This window comes from Caretta caretta, chromosome 1 (genome assembly GCF_965140235.1).
Source record: "Caretta caretta isolate rCarCar2 chromosome 1, rCarCar1.hap1, whole genome shotgun sequence".
NCBI lineage: Eukaryota > Metazoa > Chordata > Testudines > Cheloniidae > Caretta > Caretta caretta.
The window spans coordinates 190,640,775-190,659,164 of NC_134206.1; positions in this window are offsets into that span (position 1 = coordinate 190,640,775).

Here is an 18,390-nt window from a genome sequence, read left to right on the forward strand (position 1 = left end):
GACTGTGTAAAATGTTAATTTAAACTCCAAGACAGGTGAAACTTGTCTGGTTGAGAGCTTAATTACATTATTTGAAACTGTAGAACTTCTAAACTTGTTTCTTCTGTTAACTTAACTTTTCCTTCTCGCAAGGATTAATTGCACTGAGCCAAATTCTGAAGACAGGCCTGTCTGTGTAGAAGACAAAACAATGAGCTATGTGCAATATATATGAAATGTGCAATGTTATGGTGGTAGTTTTATGCTGGCAGTTAAGCTTCTGGTGTGTTGAACTTTCAGACTGACAGGAAATCTGAACGTAAAACCCAATAGAGATCTTATTTGAGAGGGAAAGTGGGAATAAAGCTGGTGCATAGCACACAAAGTAGTTCTTGGTGCATCTGGTACTGAGAAGAATTTTTCCCTAAAACACCAAATACAGATGTCACCTTGTCGGGGACATGTGTGGGGCATCAATATGTTTCTGGATACTCAATGGGAGTTAGGTTCCTAAATCCTAAATACCTGAGAGGATCTGGGTGTCAGTGTTTACTCATTTGTGGCATTAAAACTACTTATCCTACACATAGGACAACTAGTCTGACACTTGCTAGCTCATGGTAACAGTCTTGGACACATTTGAGACAGTAACAATGATATGTTTTGTTGCTAGTCCCTCAAACTGAGGAGAGCTGCCTCTGTTAACTTCAGTCCACATAAGAACATAAGAATGGCCATACTGGCTCAGACCAAAGGTCCATCCAGCCCCGTATCCTGTCTACCAACAGTGGCAATGCCAGGTGCCCCAGAGGGAGTGAACCTAACAGGTAATGATCAAGTGATCTCTCTCCTGCCACTCCATCTCCAATCTCTAAAAACAGGAGCTAGGGACACCGTTCCTTACCCATCCTGGCTAATAACCCTCCATGAATTTATCCAGTTCTCTTTTAAACCCTGTTATAGTCCTAGCCTTCACAACCTCCTCCGGCAAGGAGTTCCACAGGTTGACTGTGCGCTGAGTGAAGAACTTCCTTTTATTTGTTTTAAACCTGCTGCCCATTAATTTCATTTGGTGGCCCCTAGTTCTTATATTATGGGAACAAGTAAATAACTTTTCCTTATTCACTTTCTCTACACCACTCATGATTTTATATACCTCTATCATATCCCCCCCTTAGTTTCCTCTTTTCCAAGCTCTAAAGTCCTAGCCTCTTTAATCTCTCCTCATATGGGACCCATTCCAAACCCGTAATCATTTTAGTTGCCCTTTTCTGAACCTTTTCTAATGCCGATATATCTTTTTTGAGATGAGGGGCCATATCTGTACTCAATATTCAAGATGTGGGCATACCATGGATTTATATAATGGCAATAAGATATTCTCCATCTTATTCTCTATCCCTTTTTAAATGATTCCTAACATCCCGTTTGCTTTTTTGACTGCCGCTACACACTGCGTGGACGTCTTCAGAGAACTATCCACGATGACTGCAAGATCTTTCTCCTGATTAGTTGTAGTTAAATTAGCCCCCATCATATTGTATGTATAGTTGGGTTATTTTTTCCAATGTGCATTACTTTACATTTATCCACCTTAAATTTCATTTGCCATTGTGTTGCCAATCACTTCGTTTTGTGAGATATTTTTTAAGTTCTTCACAGTCTGCTTTGGTCTTGACTATCTTGAGCAGTTTAGTATAGTCTGCAAACTTTGCCACCTCACTGTTTACCCCTTTCTCCAGATCATTTATGTATAAGTTGAATAGGATTGGTCCTAGGACTGACCCTTGGGGAAGACCACTAGTTACCCCTCTCCATTCTGAAAATTTATCATTTATTCCTACCCTTTGTTCCATGTCTTTTAACCAGTTCTCAATCCATGAAAGGATCTTCCCCCTTATCCCATGACAACTTAATTTATGTAAGAGCCTTTGTGCGGGACCTTGTCAAAGGCTTTCTGGAAATCTAAGTACACTAGGTCCATTGGATCCCCCTTGTCCACATGTTTGTTGACCCCCTCAAAGAACTCTAATAGATTAGTAAGACATGATCTCCCTTAACAGAAACCATGTTGACTTTTGCCCAACAATTTATGTTCTTCTATGTATCTGACAATTTTATTCTTTACTATTGTTTCAACTAATCTGCCCGGTACTGACGTTAGACTTACCGGTCTGTAATTGCCAGGATCACCTCTAGAGCCCTTCTTAAATATTGGCATTACATTAGCTATCTTCCAGTCACTGGGTACAGTAGCTGATTTAAAGGACAGGTTACAAACCATAGTTAATAGTTCCGCCATTTCACATTTGAGTTCTTTCAGAACTCTTGGGTGAATGCCTTCTGGTCCCGGTGACTTGTTACTATTAAGTTTCTCCATTAATTCCAAAACCTCCTCTAGTGACATTTCAATCTGTGACAATTCCTCAGATTTGTCACCTACAAAAGAAGGCTCAGGTTTGGGAATCTCCCTAACGTCCTCAGCCAAGAAGACTGAAGCAAAGAATTAATTTAGTTTCTCTGTGATGACACTCACATGCCACTCTGTGAGGAGATGAGTCAGAAACCAGGCCTGCATTTCTCTGTGAAATGAATTTCTGGCAGACAAAAGCCACAATTTATGCCAGTATCTTTTAGCTTCAGGCAGTTGCTTCTGTATTGACATATCTGACTAAATATTACTGTACTGGACCCAGGACTGGGATTGCTTCAGACCAAACAGCCAGCCAAGAACCACACAAAAGCATCTCTAATATCCTAGCTTCTCTCTCTCACTCAGATTTGCCCCTCGTTTAGCTCCTACATATAGTGATATCACACAGAAGTCCCTTAATATTTTTTTAAGGTTCCCCTCCTGCAGGATGTAGAGCTGCTTTTGGATCCCGCTCCGGGGAAGTACACTTTTCTTCAAGGCAGCCTATTTTGAAGGCTACTCAGCTATAGAAAATAAGGCATTTGTTTCTGGGTCTGGCCCTGGCCCTGATGAGAGTGCCCTTATCTTCTAATTTATTTGAGCATAAGCTTTCGTGAGCTACAGCTCATTTCATCGGATGCATAAAAATGCATCCGATGAAGTGAGCTGTAGCTCACGAAAGCTTATGGTCAAATAAATTGGTTAGTCTCTAAGGTGACACAAGTACTCCTTTTCTTTTTGCGAATACAGACTAACACGGCTGCTACTCTGAAACTTATCTACTACTTTTGTTTCTGTTGGTCCCCAAAAAATAGATTCACACACACAGAAAAAGTATACCTAGAATGAGCCAACAAAACCCAACTCCAGTAGTTCACATTTTATACCACTTATTAAAAATGGACAAATATCTGCTTTTCCTTTCCCTTCAACAGAGGAGAAAAATATTCACTGAAGGAAGTGACCATACATTTTAATGATGCCAACAACTATGAGTGCCCTGTTGTGGTTTTACATCTTATGTGTAGCAACTCAGCAGAAAGTAGAGGGGAGGGGGGAATTCTTGATTTTATTAATGGCTTTGGGAAGTGCTCAAAAATGCTCATTTGATGGATGATTTAAAGACTACTTACATGTCCTAAAGGGTTAGCTGTAATTAAGCAGCAAAAAATCTCCAAAGCACAGTAGGATAATGAAAAAACTGTAAACAGATATTGTTTCATTATCCCCAAACAAAACCAAATTGTTCTGGCAGCGATAGGCATAGGCTACATTAATGGCCATAGAGATATAAAAGTAACATAAAAGATGCCTACAGTCATACCACCTTGAGCGATGATTTCATCAGTTCTCTCAAGCTAAGCAGAGCTTCATCTTGTTATTAACTATATAAGACACATGCTAAGAGAAACCCAGCGTGCTTTTAGGAATTGATATTGGTCATGCAGGGCTCTAATTCCCCCTGAATCAATGCTGAACTATTACCACAGCATTCTGCTAGTGACTTCTGTTGTTGAAGTGTGATGTAATAATGAGATCCTGACCACTAACAGTTATTAAAAATCCCATTGAATTTTACAGGAAGAGGAGAGTATTAATTAGGGATGCCCTGGTGAATAGGTCATTACTACCTTGTGAAGTTTCAGTTATTTGGAAATCGTTTAAAACACTGTATGTCCTAGATTGTTGTGCAGTGTGTCTGTGCTCTCATACAAATCTCCACTCCAGATGTAGCAGCATTTGTGTGGTGGGTGAAGTGATTCCTTCCGACAAAGTTTGAAAATCTGTTTGCAGTGCTGGTCTTGAAGACAGAGCTCCATGGTGGTATCAAGCATTCTCTCTCTCAGGTGATTGGCTGGCTGATTCTTGCTCACATGCTCAGGGTCTAATGTGATGGTCCCATGTGACGACGGGAAGGAATTTTCCCCCAGGAATTTTCCCCCAGGTCAGATAGGCAGTGACTTTGTTTCCTCCACACACCCCCCTCTTCCTCTGCAACATGTGGGTGTGGTTCACTTGCCAAGATTACTTGGATATATCTCACTTAATCATTTCCCTGCAGAGCCCTGCCTTGGGCACTGGTGCATGTTGGTCCCTGCTGTTGTCTGCCTTTGGCACATAATAGTTTAATCTCCTGTGGGCTATAATACTTTGGTCTAATTTTGGTTGTTGTGTTTAGTATGTGGCTGCTGGGTGGTGTTGGAAGAGGTCAGACTAGATGATCTGGTAGTCCCTTCTGGCCTTCAACTCTATGACTTTAGTTAGAAAAAGGATGTGTGTGTGTGTTTTGGTACATGTTCTTCCCCAGCTCAGTGGAGGACAAATAAACTCTTTGTATTTCATCCTTGAGAGAGAGAAACTCCTGTGACTTTTGTTTTGTGAAAGCCAGAGGCACTGTTCAAGGTGTCCCTGTGAGAGTACCACTAAACTAGACCAACAGGCCTGATTGTTTGCATTTATAGAGAGTCTAATAGTAATAAGAAAAAGGCATGCATGCCAGTGACACTCAGTTCCAGACAGCAGCACTGCATCAACACCCTCTTGTTGGAAAGCTCCACAAAAGGATAAGTTGACAAATGAATTGTTTTGCACAGTTAGGTCTTAACATATACCCAGTGGGGGTATGCAGGTACTGCACTGTTTGCTCCAGTGCTGCAGGAAACTCTTTGGACTCCAACAGAAAATGATTGAAGTGTTCAAGTTTTATTTTTAAGTAAACTTTAGGTACTGCTCTGGGGTTATCACTGCTCAAATGCTAGAGGGAGTTTGGATATTGGGTTTTGCTGTGACAACCAGCAAATGCGATCACATCAATCCAACACACAATCTTAGACCACCTGTAAAATTCAACAATCTTTTACTAGCATTTAAAAAAAAATCTGACTTTCATTAGAAGCTGGCCAGTTGTAATGAAGTGCAGATCTGGAAGAGTATTTACATCCAAACTTCCCCATAACAGAGATGGGAGTGAGTCACAAAATTTGGATCCATATGGATTTTTCGTGTGTATTCAGATGCAAGGTTCTGATTCGGGACCATTTCTACTTTTTACTGAGGTTTCTAGTACAATCTTAGCTTTCTTTCTTGTCTCACTCTCTGCCTACCCTTTACAGTATTAATAAAAGAGGCTTTGTTTGAATGGGAATATTATCTATTTAATTTTACCATCATGATTTATATAGCACTAATCACAGGATTGACGCATTTAGTATGTTAAGAATCATGTGTGTGTGTGGGGGGGGGGAGCTACAAAGTAAAAATTAAGTAACTAGAGCACAGGATCTACTGTTTTGTCACATAATTTTGAAGATCAGAAGAAATCAAGTCAAGCAGTATTTCAAAACAACTGAGAATGGACCTGATCCTATATTGCCTTGCTCCTAATGGAGTCATATACAACCTCTGTAAATGGAGTATAAAATGCTGTCATTCTTCTGATAGCATTTTATACCCACTTTGCACTGGTGTAAATAACTGACATATGCAAAGCTGTGGCTAATCAGGTCCCGTGTCTATAGGTTGGTTTTTAGTACATTTTGCATTATTCTACATCATTCAAACACAGCCTTTATTCAGGTGTTTCAGAATGAATTCTCAGGTACTCTAACTTACCCTTTATGCTACTCCAGCATTACGTTGACATGACAGTTATACTTACATCCATATTAAGTCCCCTTTACACTATGGTGTAAAGGGCCTTTACCATAACCGAGAATAAGGTATCTCAGGTGGTGGTGTGGGCAGACAGACTAGTGTCTTAATAACCAAGTTAGCCTGGTTTTCTTCTTTACACCAAAAAGGGAGTCCAAATAAATGTGAAAGTGTTTTGTTTCTTGACCCACATACATTTCTTCTTCACTTCTCTAATGATTCAATGCTTCTTCTAAACCTTTTGGAATGTAACTGTTAAATTGAGTCCCCAGTGAGTTTGTATTCTTCTTGCCTGCCATCACATATCAAATGTTATACGAAGCTATACATAATGCACCCATGTCTTTTCAAACTGATGTATTCAAAATTGTAAGGTTAGAAATGTTCAGCCAGCTGAGAAACTTGAGTGGCTTAACGTTCCTGAGCACTTTATAATTCACCTTATTTATATAATTCTTTTAACAGAATCATTTGCATGGCGCAACAGACCACCTGAGGAGACTTTTCTTAAGGGTAGCACAAATCTTGTTAGAGCCTTACTTGTATACATGTAGCAACTTCTGTCACAGTATGACTCATAAGAACTCAGATACTACAGTGATGAGTGCAGCATAAATCTTGGGTAGATTAGATAAAACAAGTAGCATCTTGCATGATTTATACATCATTTTAAAGAAATGAACTAATTAGTAACCATCCCTGCTGCTATGTAAATGAATGGTGTGGGGGCTTTTTTCCAACCGGTGCGTAAGACACACACTTGAAATAAGTGACATACCAAAGACTAGGCAGACTGAATGCTGCAAAAGATATTTTGCCTATTTTTCCTGGATATGTGTCCTAAAGCAGATGAATGTGGGTTTTTGTTTCCTGTGGCTTTTCCTTTCAGTGCACATCATTATAGTCAAGTGCCATATGCAGTAATTACTGACCGCCTTCGTACTGTTTGACATCCACTGTGTATGTTTTCATGGAGGCAGCATGGCTTCTCTTAACCCTCAACTGATTCTCCTCAGTAAAACATTCTGATCACCGCGAAATGTGCTCTTGGAAAAACAAAGGGCCTGTTTCTTCATTGCCTTACGTCATCATAGATTTTAAACTCAAAAGTGGCAGGATCCAGGGCAAACCTGAGGCTGGGAGTAGCAGAGGAGTTCATAGCCAGATTCTAGACCAGAGTCAGGACAGTCAGTCTGAGCCAGGTTTCAGGGCCCAAATTGTGGATGTCAAGCCAAGGTCAGAGCAGGGATGGTAGCCACAGGAGATCTCTGCTTCTGGGAACATCCCTTGGGTTTATATAGGGTGGGGAGTCAATCAGAAGCCATGAGGCTGCTGCCTGTCAGACCAATTGAGGTGGGACTTCCCATAGTATGTGTCCCCCATGGGTCATGGGCAGTGGAACACCAGCTGCATACAGCTACTGCTAGGTAAAGCATGGAGGTGCTAGCTGCTTAGCAACTCTGCAGACTGTGGGTTCTGGACTTGTGGGGACTTGCAAAAAGGGACCATTAAATCATCTAATTTGATTGCCCATATATTACAGACTATTATATTTACCCCTGTATTGAGCCCAATATTTTGTGCTCAGCTAGACCATACCTACCAGAAAGGCATCCAGTCTTGCTCTGCAGACATCAAGAGATGGAGAATCCCTCACTTCCTTTGTTAGTTTTTTCCAAAGGCTAACCACCCTCCCTGTTAAAAAAACATGTGCTATATTTGATTTGAATTTGTCTGGCTTCAGCTTCCAGCCATTGGTTTGTGTTGTGCCTTTCTGTACTAGATTAAGCTGCATTTTAGTACCTGGTATTGTCTCCCCATGAACCTATTTATAGACTGTAATACAGTTGCTTCTCAATCATCTCTTTGATAAGATACACATTTGCACCATAACTTGTTCTTCTGCATTCTTTTTCAAACTGTGGACACCAGACCTGGACTGAGTACTTTAGTTCAGTCTCACCAATGTTGTATACATTTTTTTTATTTTCACGTATATCAGGACAAAGAAGTGCAGCTCACTACCATTATGATTTGGCAGTGTGTCACCTTCATTCAGTGGTGTAAACTGACTGCACAAGAAGCAGGGCAATGGAGAATCTTATTCAAGCAGTACAGCAAGGGTTTTCTTCCGCTTTACTCACAAACGTAGCATCTGTACTGAGAAGACACTCACTCTTCGATATCAGTGCACATGGAGATCTTACATAGGTTGGAGAAAAGCAGGGTCTGGATTTTTCAAACCATTTACTTTGATCTCCTTGGCACTAGTGGAAGACAAACCTCGGAAGATTCTTCAAAGCAGATGTTTGGATATGGGATTATGGTTTGATCTACTGTGAGCTATAGCGGCCCATTGTGAAATTATGGTGGGGGGTTGGATTTGACAGAACCCCAGAATTCAGATCTGGGGTTTGGGCTCAGACCTAACTTTAACTCATGGTAGGTGTAGATAAACCCTGGATTTTATTAAAAGCCTATGAAGTCTTCCCCCTGCCTCTTCCCAGCCCAGTTAACACTCTCTTCCTTTCCCTGAATTAATCTTTATTTTTTTCAAATTTGTTCCAAACTGATCTCCCTTCTCTTTCTCCTCCCACACCCAGTAGCTAATTGCTGGATAATCTCCTTCACCCTGGTTTAGAATTCTGGTTCTCTCTCTCCCCCATCATCCCCTCCCCAACACTGCCATCATGCTGCTTTTTCCTTCTGACACTCCCTTCAAGCTCTTCACTTGTGTCAGTATGTCAATTGGAGGGTGCCAGAAAGTCTAAAGTTGTCTCTGCTGGCCTTGGGCTGGAAGTGGGCATCAAATCTTTTACAATCCATGGTTTCTCTGGGTTACAAGGCTGAATTTTGAAATGTTGTCCTCTCAGCAGGCTCCAAACACCAGGGTCTAAATTTAGATGCCAGCCTTTTGTGACAGGAAAATGGATATCCTTTAAGGCTGTGAAAATAGAATTTCTGTAGGGGTATATTCTGACCCAATCAGGGAGAGCTCCCTGCACAGATTGTTCTGGCCATTGGCAGAAGTAATCTGTACACGGGATGGAATCCCCAAATCACAGATCACGTGAGTTTCAATGTGCTGACCATATCCTCTCAAACTAGAGTACCTTCTTCTTGGCTCTTTCACAGCAGACCGGAGGAGTGCATTTCAGAGGACTGTGTCACTCCACAAATCATATATACTGAAACACAAGAAAGGTGACCTGGATTTGACTACTTGACTTTAGTAAGTTTAAAAACAGGGGTTAGGTTTGCCCTGAGGTTTTAGCAAGTTCTCCCTCTTAACTACTCCCTCTATCATCATTCAGAGCTGAGTTTTATACTCTGGCTGTAATTCTGGTGAGCTGAAGTTCCCCCAGTGCTAGAGATTCCCCATGTGGTGTAGAGTGGTATAGGCAGAAGGATTACCCCACTGCAGAGAGTGCCTGGCAGCATAGCCTAGCAGAGTGTGCATAGCCAGAGAACCACTGTTCTTTTGATGCATCTCGATGCCAGGTTGGCCCCTTAAAGCCTGAGATACTCTAATTTGTGGTGGGGCTGAAGAGACCCTCTGTGGACATAAGATCACTTTTAGTGCCTCCACACCCTGCTTCAGTCCCAGCCCAACCCAAGGATAATTTTTAATACAGTCATTGAAATAGGGCCAAATCCTGAGAGCCACAGAGAAGTATATTTTGCTCTCAATAGGTCCTTCACCATTCTCTCACCATACACACATCCAAAGCCTCACTCTTTGAGGGCTGAAGAGACGCTTCATACCTTGGATGTTTGGAAAACTCTGGCATTTTACCTGGACCAAAGTCTTTCAGATCGGCTCCCAAACTTTTTGTAACCTATGCTGAGAAGATTAAAGGACAACCTGCCCAGCATATTTCACTCTGGATTTCTGACTGCATCAAGTCTTGCTACGATCTGGTTAAGGTGTCTCCTCCAACGATAACAGCCGACTCCACAAGGGCTCATTCCACTTTGTCAGCCTTTTTGAGCTATATACCTGTGTTGGATATTTACAAAGCAGCAACATGATCATCCGTACATACCTTCTCCAGACACTATGTTACAACTACAGATTCCCAAGATGCTGACTTCAGCCAGTCTCTCTTCAAGTACTCCAAAGTCCCACCATCAGTAAGGAAACTGCTGATGGGTCCCCTAGAGTGGAATGTATATGTGCACAATCAGTTGAAAGAGAAATAATTACTTACCTTTACAGTAATTATTGTTCAAGATGTGTCGTGCACATATACATTCCACCACCCTCCCACTTCCCCAGTTGTGTCAGTTTTAGCAGTACAAAGGAACAGGGGAGGACGCAGTGACCACACCCCTTTATCATCAGTTCAGCCCACGAGGCCAGTGGGGGGTGCCTGCACTGCCTGCTGGTATGATTCATAAAAGTCTCCAACTTCAGTGCACTGCATATGGTTCCTCAGTGCACTGGGTGCGCAATGCATGTGTGCACAGCACAACTCAAATAACAACAGTTATTCTACAGCTAACTGGTTTTATTTTTAAATATGAATAGCTAGAACAACCAGGGTTAAAATAATAGGAATTTTTAAAAACCAAGAGTTTGGAAAGGTATAATAACCTTTATGCTTCTGAACATCAGCTAGTCTTTAACCATTCGGGGTCAGTCTTTCCTTGTGAGCCGTTTATTCCAACAACTGCCTACTACAGTATTTCCGGCACTGAATGATCTAGTTCTGGTACTGTTGGAGACAGAATAATGGACTAGATTGACCACTGGCTGTATTCAGTCTGGCAATTCCTGTGTTCCTATAAAAACTGAAATTATATTAAGACAGTTTTCACAAAAGGTCATATGATGACTACATGGTAGATACACTTCTACTTAGGAGATAGTCAGCCAATAAATCTTCGAGGAGAAGACAAAGGGGGGAAAAAACACCTTAATACAACTTTTAAGTGTACTTCATTCAGAAACAATTTGTGATATACGTCACTAATTGCTGTTCAAAGGCATAACTGTCTGCAAAATAAATTTCTTCTTAAATATATGTAATATGAGTGTTGAGAAAATCCAGACTTTAGACAGAAGAAAATTAGATCATCTAAAAAGATTAAAGGCCAAATCCTAGAGCAATGCTGAGCACCTGGAGGAAACATTGAAGTCAAATGTTCTCAAGTCTTTTTATATGCTACGTTCTAGTCTCTACAAGTTATTGCTATAGCAAATTTTTTTAAAATGTGAAATGAAGATTTTTCTTAAGTTTACAGCCTTGGATTTTTTTTAAGACTATGGGGGCACTGAATTTGCTAAAAGCATATTCTGTATTTTCTTTCCTTGTTTGGTTTAAAGTAGTATATTTTCCTGACCTCTAATTTATTTCACATGTTTTCTTAGCTATATATTTATCTTGCTGGACAGTCACTGTATCAGATTTATGTCAACTGTTCATTTCTTGCACACAAGATTGCTTGTGGCATTCATGAACATGCTCACACCGTGAAACGGCGCTTTTGGGCTCAGGAAACAAGCACTGAGTGGTGGGATCACATCATCATGCAAGTCTGGGATGAGGAGCAGTGGCTGCAGAACTTTCTGATTTGAAAAGCCACTTTCATGGGACTGTGTGAGGAGCTCGCCCCCACCTTGCGGCCCAAGCACACGAGATTAAGAGCTGCCGTGCCGGTGGAGAAGCAGGTGGCTATTGCAGTCTGGAAGCTGGCAACTCCAGACAGCTACCGATTGGTCGCTAACCAGTTTGGAGTGGGAAAGCCGACCGTTGGAATTGTGTCGATGCAAGTTTGCAGGGCCATTAATCGCATCCTGCTCAGAAGAACCATGACTTTGGGTAACATGCAGGACATTGTGGCTGGCTTTGCACAAATGGGTTTCCCTAACTGCAGAGGGGCGATAGATGGAACCCATATTCCAATTCTGGCACCAGCCCACCTAGCCTCCGAGTACGTTAATTGGAAGGGCTATTTCTCTATGGTTCCTCAGGCACTTGTGGAGCACCGTGGGCATTTCATTGACATTAACACGGGCTGGCCCAGAAAGGTGCATGACACACGCATCTTTCGGAACACTGGCCTGTTCAGGAAGCTGCAAGCCGGGACTTTTTCCCCAGATCAGAAGATCACCGTAGGGGAAGTCAAAATGCCCATTGTGATCCTTGGAGACCTCATTTACCCTTTAATGCCGTGGCTCATGAAACCCTAGACAGGGAGCCTTGACAGCAGCAAAGAGTGGTACAACAACAGGCTGAGCCGGTGCAGAATGACTGGGGAGTGTGCTTTTGGTCATTTAAAGGGCTGCTGGCACTCTCTGTATGGGAAGTTGGACCTGGCCGATAACAGCATCCCTGCTGTTATATCCACGTGCTGTACCCTTCATAACATTTGTGAAGGGACGGGTGAAAGATTCACTCAGTAATGGAACTCGGAGGTTCAACACCTGGAGGCTGAATTTGAACAGCCAGAGAGAAGGGCTATTAGAGGGGCCCAGTGCAGGGCTGCAAGGATTAGGGATGCCTTGAGGGAGCAGTTTGAGACTGAAAGCCACCAGTAATGTCTGGTGCCCTGCACGGGAGTGAAGTGCAGTGGTTCCAATGTTAGTAGAAATCTGTGTTTGCTACGTATGATACACTGACTTGCAGTGCCTGTTGCTTTCCTGGGCTATGGTATCTGTTAGACTGTGCAATAATGAAGAATATTTTCAAAGCAAAAATCCATTTAATTAAAAGAAAATGCATTTATTGAAAAGAAACACAACTGCTTGGGAAGCAGAAAGGGCAAGGGGGTGGAGTCGGGAATGGTACAATCACAGATTTGCGTATGTCCTGTTATCATACTCAGCCTTCCCGTCTGGAGTGCTATGCAATGAGTGCAGCACTTCAGGATGGCTATACTGCATGGTGATGGGGGTTGAGTGCAGTGGGCAAGGGTCGTAGTTTTCAGGGCTGGGTGGTGAAGCTACAGGTGTTGGAGGCAGCTGGTGGCGGTAAGAACCCAGATGTTGGGGAAAGTGGGTTGGAGGTGACATGGGGGCACAAGGGAAAGAGTTTTGGGACAAGGGCTGCAGAGGCGGGTAGTGCTCTGCCTGCATGGCTATGAGTGCCTGGATTGAGTCTGCTTGGTGCTCCATGATGCTTATTAGCCGCTCCGTACTTTGGTGCTGGCAATCCGCATTCTGCTGGCGGACCCTCCTTTCACTCCTCCACCACTCCTGCACGTTTTGATTTTCATTAAGGGAGTGCTGCATGACTTCGTGCAGCATGTCCTCTTTGCTTCTACGTGGCCTCTTCCTGGTTCTTTGTAGCCTCTTGGCCGGTGATAACATGGATGGCTGAGATCTCAAGGTTGCATCTGTAAAGGCAAAATGGAACACTTAACAGAGGCAGCATTGTTCACACCAGACAGAGCAATGATTCCCCCCATACTTAAGGAGGGCAAGCACAGTCTACACAATCGCATAATTTGCCTGTCCCAAAGCAAGTGCACATAACCACTGGGAGCCCCAAAATGGTGAGTAAGCACAGGGTCACGGGGGACTGATTCTTTCATGGCTGTACTGTCCTCTGTGGGTTTCTGTGCCTTGGGGAGAGCCAACAGCTGCAGGGGGCCCCTATACTGGACACCGTCCCCACATTTTCCACAGGAGATCATCCTGGAAGATATCTCGCTGCTGAGCGTGACCTGGAAAGCAAGGGAGGGTCTTCTACTACAATGTGGCTTCCACTCTGGCCCATATGCAGCTTGCCTCTGTGCAGCAATGGTCCCCCCGCCCCTCATGGCACAGTGGCGTGGACGTGTTAGCCTGACTGGGACAAGGACCACAGTGACTCTCCCATGAAACCTGCACAAGCACATTGCCCAAGTTCCGGATGAGACCTTTGAAGAAATCACTGAGGCCGATTACCATGATGTGAGAGAGCACATCAACCCCCTATTCCACATCTAGGCATGCATGCAGCCCTAACCCTCCTTCTGCCAAGAGCCTGCACCGAATAACTTCCTTGCCCAAAATAAAAGTCGTTTACCGGGAACCGCCTCTGGTATTTTTCCTTCCCCAAGCACCAGCCACCGTGACTGGCTACCTTCCTCCTGGCTTGACAGCAGCTCCTGGCTGCATGCATCTAGGGATTCCAGGGTGTCTTCCTCCACCTCAGCACCCTCACTCCCACTGTGCTCCTCCTCCTCCCGTCTTCTTGAACTGGGCTTTGAAGTGTCCATGGTGGTACTCGGAGTGGAGGTGGGGTCGCCCCCAACTATCGCGTCCAGCTCTTTGTAGAAATGGCAGGTTGCGGGGGGCAGCACTGGAGTGGCTGTTTGCCTCGCTGGCTTTGCGGTAGGCACTCTGCATGTCCTTCACTTTAATCCTGCACTGCAGTGCGTCCTGGTCATGGCCCCTTTCCATCATGTCCCTTGATATCTGCCGGAAGGTATCGTAATTTCTAGGGCTGGAGCACAGCTCAAACTGGACAGCTTCCTCCCCCCAAACACTGATGCGGTCCAGCACCTCACCATTGCTCCATACTGGGGTTTGCCTGGCACGTGGAGGCATGGTCACCTGGAAAGATTTGCTGAAAGCACTCCATGCCTGGCTGAGCAAACAGGAAGGGGATTTTCAAAATTCCCAGCGAATTTAAAGGGCAGATCTGACGGTTGGTCACCCGAGGGCAGGGCAGTAGAGTTCAAAGTGATGACCAGAGTGGCTAGAACAGGCATTGTGGGACACTTCTGGAGGCCGATCAGAGCGCATTGACAGACCAGCGCGGCCACACTGGCGCTGCGGTGCTCCAGCAGGGGTGCATCAAATGTTATTCCACTCAGCAAGGTGGAGTACCAGGAGCGCTCTAGCCGCTGAGTCAGAGCACTCTATGTGCCTTGCCAGTGTGGACGCGTCGTGAGTTAGAGCACACTGGGCTGTTTTAATGCTCTCTAACTTGCCGGTGTAGCCATGCCCTTAGTTGCCTATCTCCACTTGGGTTTCACAGCCAGCAAACCCATGTCAGCCCTTTCTCACAAAAAAGAGAGGAGATAGTAGCTGTCCATTTATACCTAGTCATCCAGTAGTTAAAGAACTTGGGATGAGGGAGACCTGGGTTCAAATCTCTGCTCTGTTTGATTTGGTGCAGTGACTTGAACTTAGCTCTTCTATATCCCAACTGAGTAATGTAACATAACCTCCAGGCTATGGGCTACTCCAGGGTGGAAAGCTTTCCTCTTGGAGCAGGTCCCCTTTTTTATAAGTAATTAAAGATGCATTGGACCAGAGAGCAAGAGCTTGACTCTGTCGTCCAGTGGTTAGGACATTCATGTGGGATGTGAGAAATCCAGGATCAAGTTGCTGCTCTAATTCATATTTAATTATTTTTACAACTCCATTTAAATCAGTGAAGTTACACTGGCACAAAACTGTGAAACTGAGTGGAGAATCAGGCCCTCTGCCTGTACTAGACAGGCTATCTAAACCATTAAAATAATTAATGGGATGCTGGAAAACAATGAACTTTATGAAACATTGGACCAGAGCTTAGTAGCTTTGAAATACTTTGTGTACTATGTAACTTCACTTCCTAAAGTAACAATTATAGTGCAATATTTATAAAGTTGCAGCAAGAAACTCCTATTGTATATAATAAAACTTAATTGTTATTGTATGCAGTTATTTGGATTTATTCAGGTACCTGAATAATGGATATCCTGTGCAATTATACACTAATTCCTAATGTCACTAGTTAATAGAAATATGTACTGTATATTTAGGCTTGGAAGGATTGGATTTTTATAGCTAAATGTTGGTAAACTTAAATTTCACTGAACACACACAAACCAATGAAAAATATTTCCATTGATGATAACTGAAATTTATTGACAGGCAAAGAAAGAAAAATGATCTTCAGAACTTACTGAGTTTAACGCATTGTTTATGTTGACATGATGTTGACAATTTGTGTGCTAAAGGTTATAAAGATTTAACTTCTTATAAATCTGTCTACTGTCATTACATAATTATTGTCTGACACTCATATCGTCTCACCCTCCATAATTTCCTGCAACTGTGAAAATGTAAATCAAATACACATTTTAAAATGCTTAAAATAAACATTGCTATTATCCATCTAAATTTTATATATATATAAATGAATTCTGCCAAGCCTGTGTAGCTGAGTAAAAAGTAAAGCTTCTGGAAGGGTCAGTGATCTCAAAACCCACAATCTGACTTGCTATTAAACAACATCTGGAGGTCAGCACAACTTGTCTATGATTAGAGAGAAGCCGGTGTTTGGCACTGTATTTTGTGCTTTGAAAGTGTAACACAACTAATCTATAACTTTATGAAACTGCATGCCGACTGCATATTATATTAATATCAGTTAATAGGGAATTAGTGCCACCTAATGTAAAAATGAACCCATGTGTCTCTGCTACTGTAAAGGAAGATTTTCTTCCTGTATCTCTTGCATTTGCAATAGGCACTAATGGAATAAAAAAACCCATGGAGCGTGGCACTAGTAAATATTTTACATAAACTGTACATCTAATTAGCAACAGATAATATGCTGTTTTATTCTAACAGAGAAATCAACCATTTCAGAATGCACTAAAGGATCAATGTGCTATAATGAAATCCTTCTCTGCCAAACTACTGTATGCACTGCAATTATTTTGGCCCTGATCCTGCAAACCATTACATAAATGCTTAAATTTACTCATGTGAGTAGAGTTGAGACTATGTGTATATATTAGCAGAATCAGGTCCTTTATGTATAATTTTGCTCCTTTCCTAGAGCCACAACTCTGAATCCCAAAGTCCAATAAATATCGGCAGCTATTTTAAAAAAAAAATTACAGCAGAAATCTAATCCTGTAATAAAAACAGTAATAAAGATGATGACTAATGCAATAGGGCCCTTGTTCCCCAGGAAGTGTCAACTGGATGTTCTCTACCTGAATCCAGTTCCACCCCAAAAAATGGAAAAGCAGCTGAACTACGCTAATCTTTAAAAATTCTCCATCCATTTCTGTCCCTCCCACATTTCTGGATCCTTTATTCATTGTCAATACTCTCTTGTGCTTCTTTTAACCATTGTTAAGTTTTTCTCTTATGGGTAATTCAGTGTATATGCTTTGCTTAAACATTCTTAACTGTATTTGAATTATGAAGCTGGCAGTAGGGAGAAACCTATATGCTCTCATGGAAGGCAGTGTTGCCAGTGGCTACGGTGGGATCAGAATTATGTCCCGAATGTAGGCAAAGGTATATGTACTGGGAAGATATGGCACATGTGTACATGACTACATATATAACAAATGAACAACTGATATTAGGATAAATTCACTTGCTGAGCTGTAGTATCTTAAATCTCATTGCTCAATGAAACTGACAAGAATTCACCCTAATGTACCTGAATTATTGCTAACGCTACAATGACTCGTAGAACATGTACTGCAATATCTGGGGTGATTTAAGCAAGAAATAGTGGTGAATGAGGAATGTAGTTTTAGGCCCCAGTTTAGAGAACTTATTAGTGCATATTTAATTTTAAGCACATGCTTAACTGCTTTGCTGAACTGGCTTAGCTGTACTTTATATCTTCCCACTTTTTTTTATAATGCCAAAATACACTCTAAGCATACTCGACTCTAGATTTGGTATTTTAGGGAAGGTACATTTGAATTGACATTACATTAACCATTAATCATTAATCATTTTAAACATTAATCATTTTAAACTACTGTGGCCCCTTAAATGTTTGAACTGGAATATATTTAAATGTTTGTAAAGAAAAGGGTTGTTTGTTGTTGTTTGGATTTTTGTTCTATTTTTTTTCCCCATTTAAAAAAAAAAACCCTGAAAAAAATGTCATTGTATGGCAGTTTTAAAAAGTCATAATGGACTATCAATTAATGATATTATTGATGGTTTTGAACACACACACACACACACACCAATCCTATAATTACATTTATGTGGGCAGGGTTTCACCCATGTAGATCCAACTGCAGAATTGGGGCCATATCTTATATCCAATTAAAAAAAAAGTTCCTTCTCATATTTTCTGCCATTATCAGGAATTATAGTGAATCACTGGTATACAGTGTTTAAAGTAACCACAACAAATAGTTTCAAGAAAATTTCATACTTTTCGACCCAAGTGGCTAAGTCAAATTTCAGGACTCCAGGCTGTTCCAGTTGGAAGACTTAATTGGTGGAGTCTGGTATTTACTTGATACAATTTTGTTTATTTACAAGGAATGTACAAAGTTCTGTTTTTCCAAACACAGGAGGAACCAAGAACAAAAGGAGCAATATCTGAGCTTACAGACCCAAGCCTCTTTAGCCAACAGATCCAAAAATCTCTCTC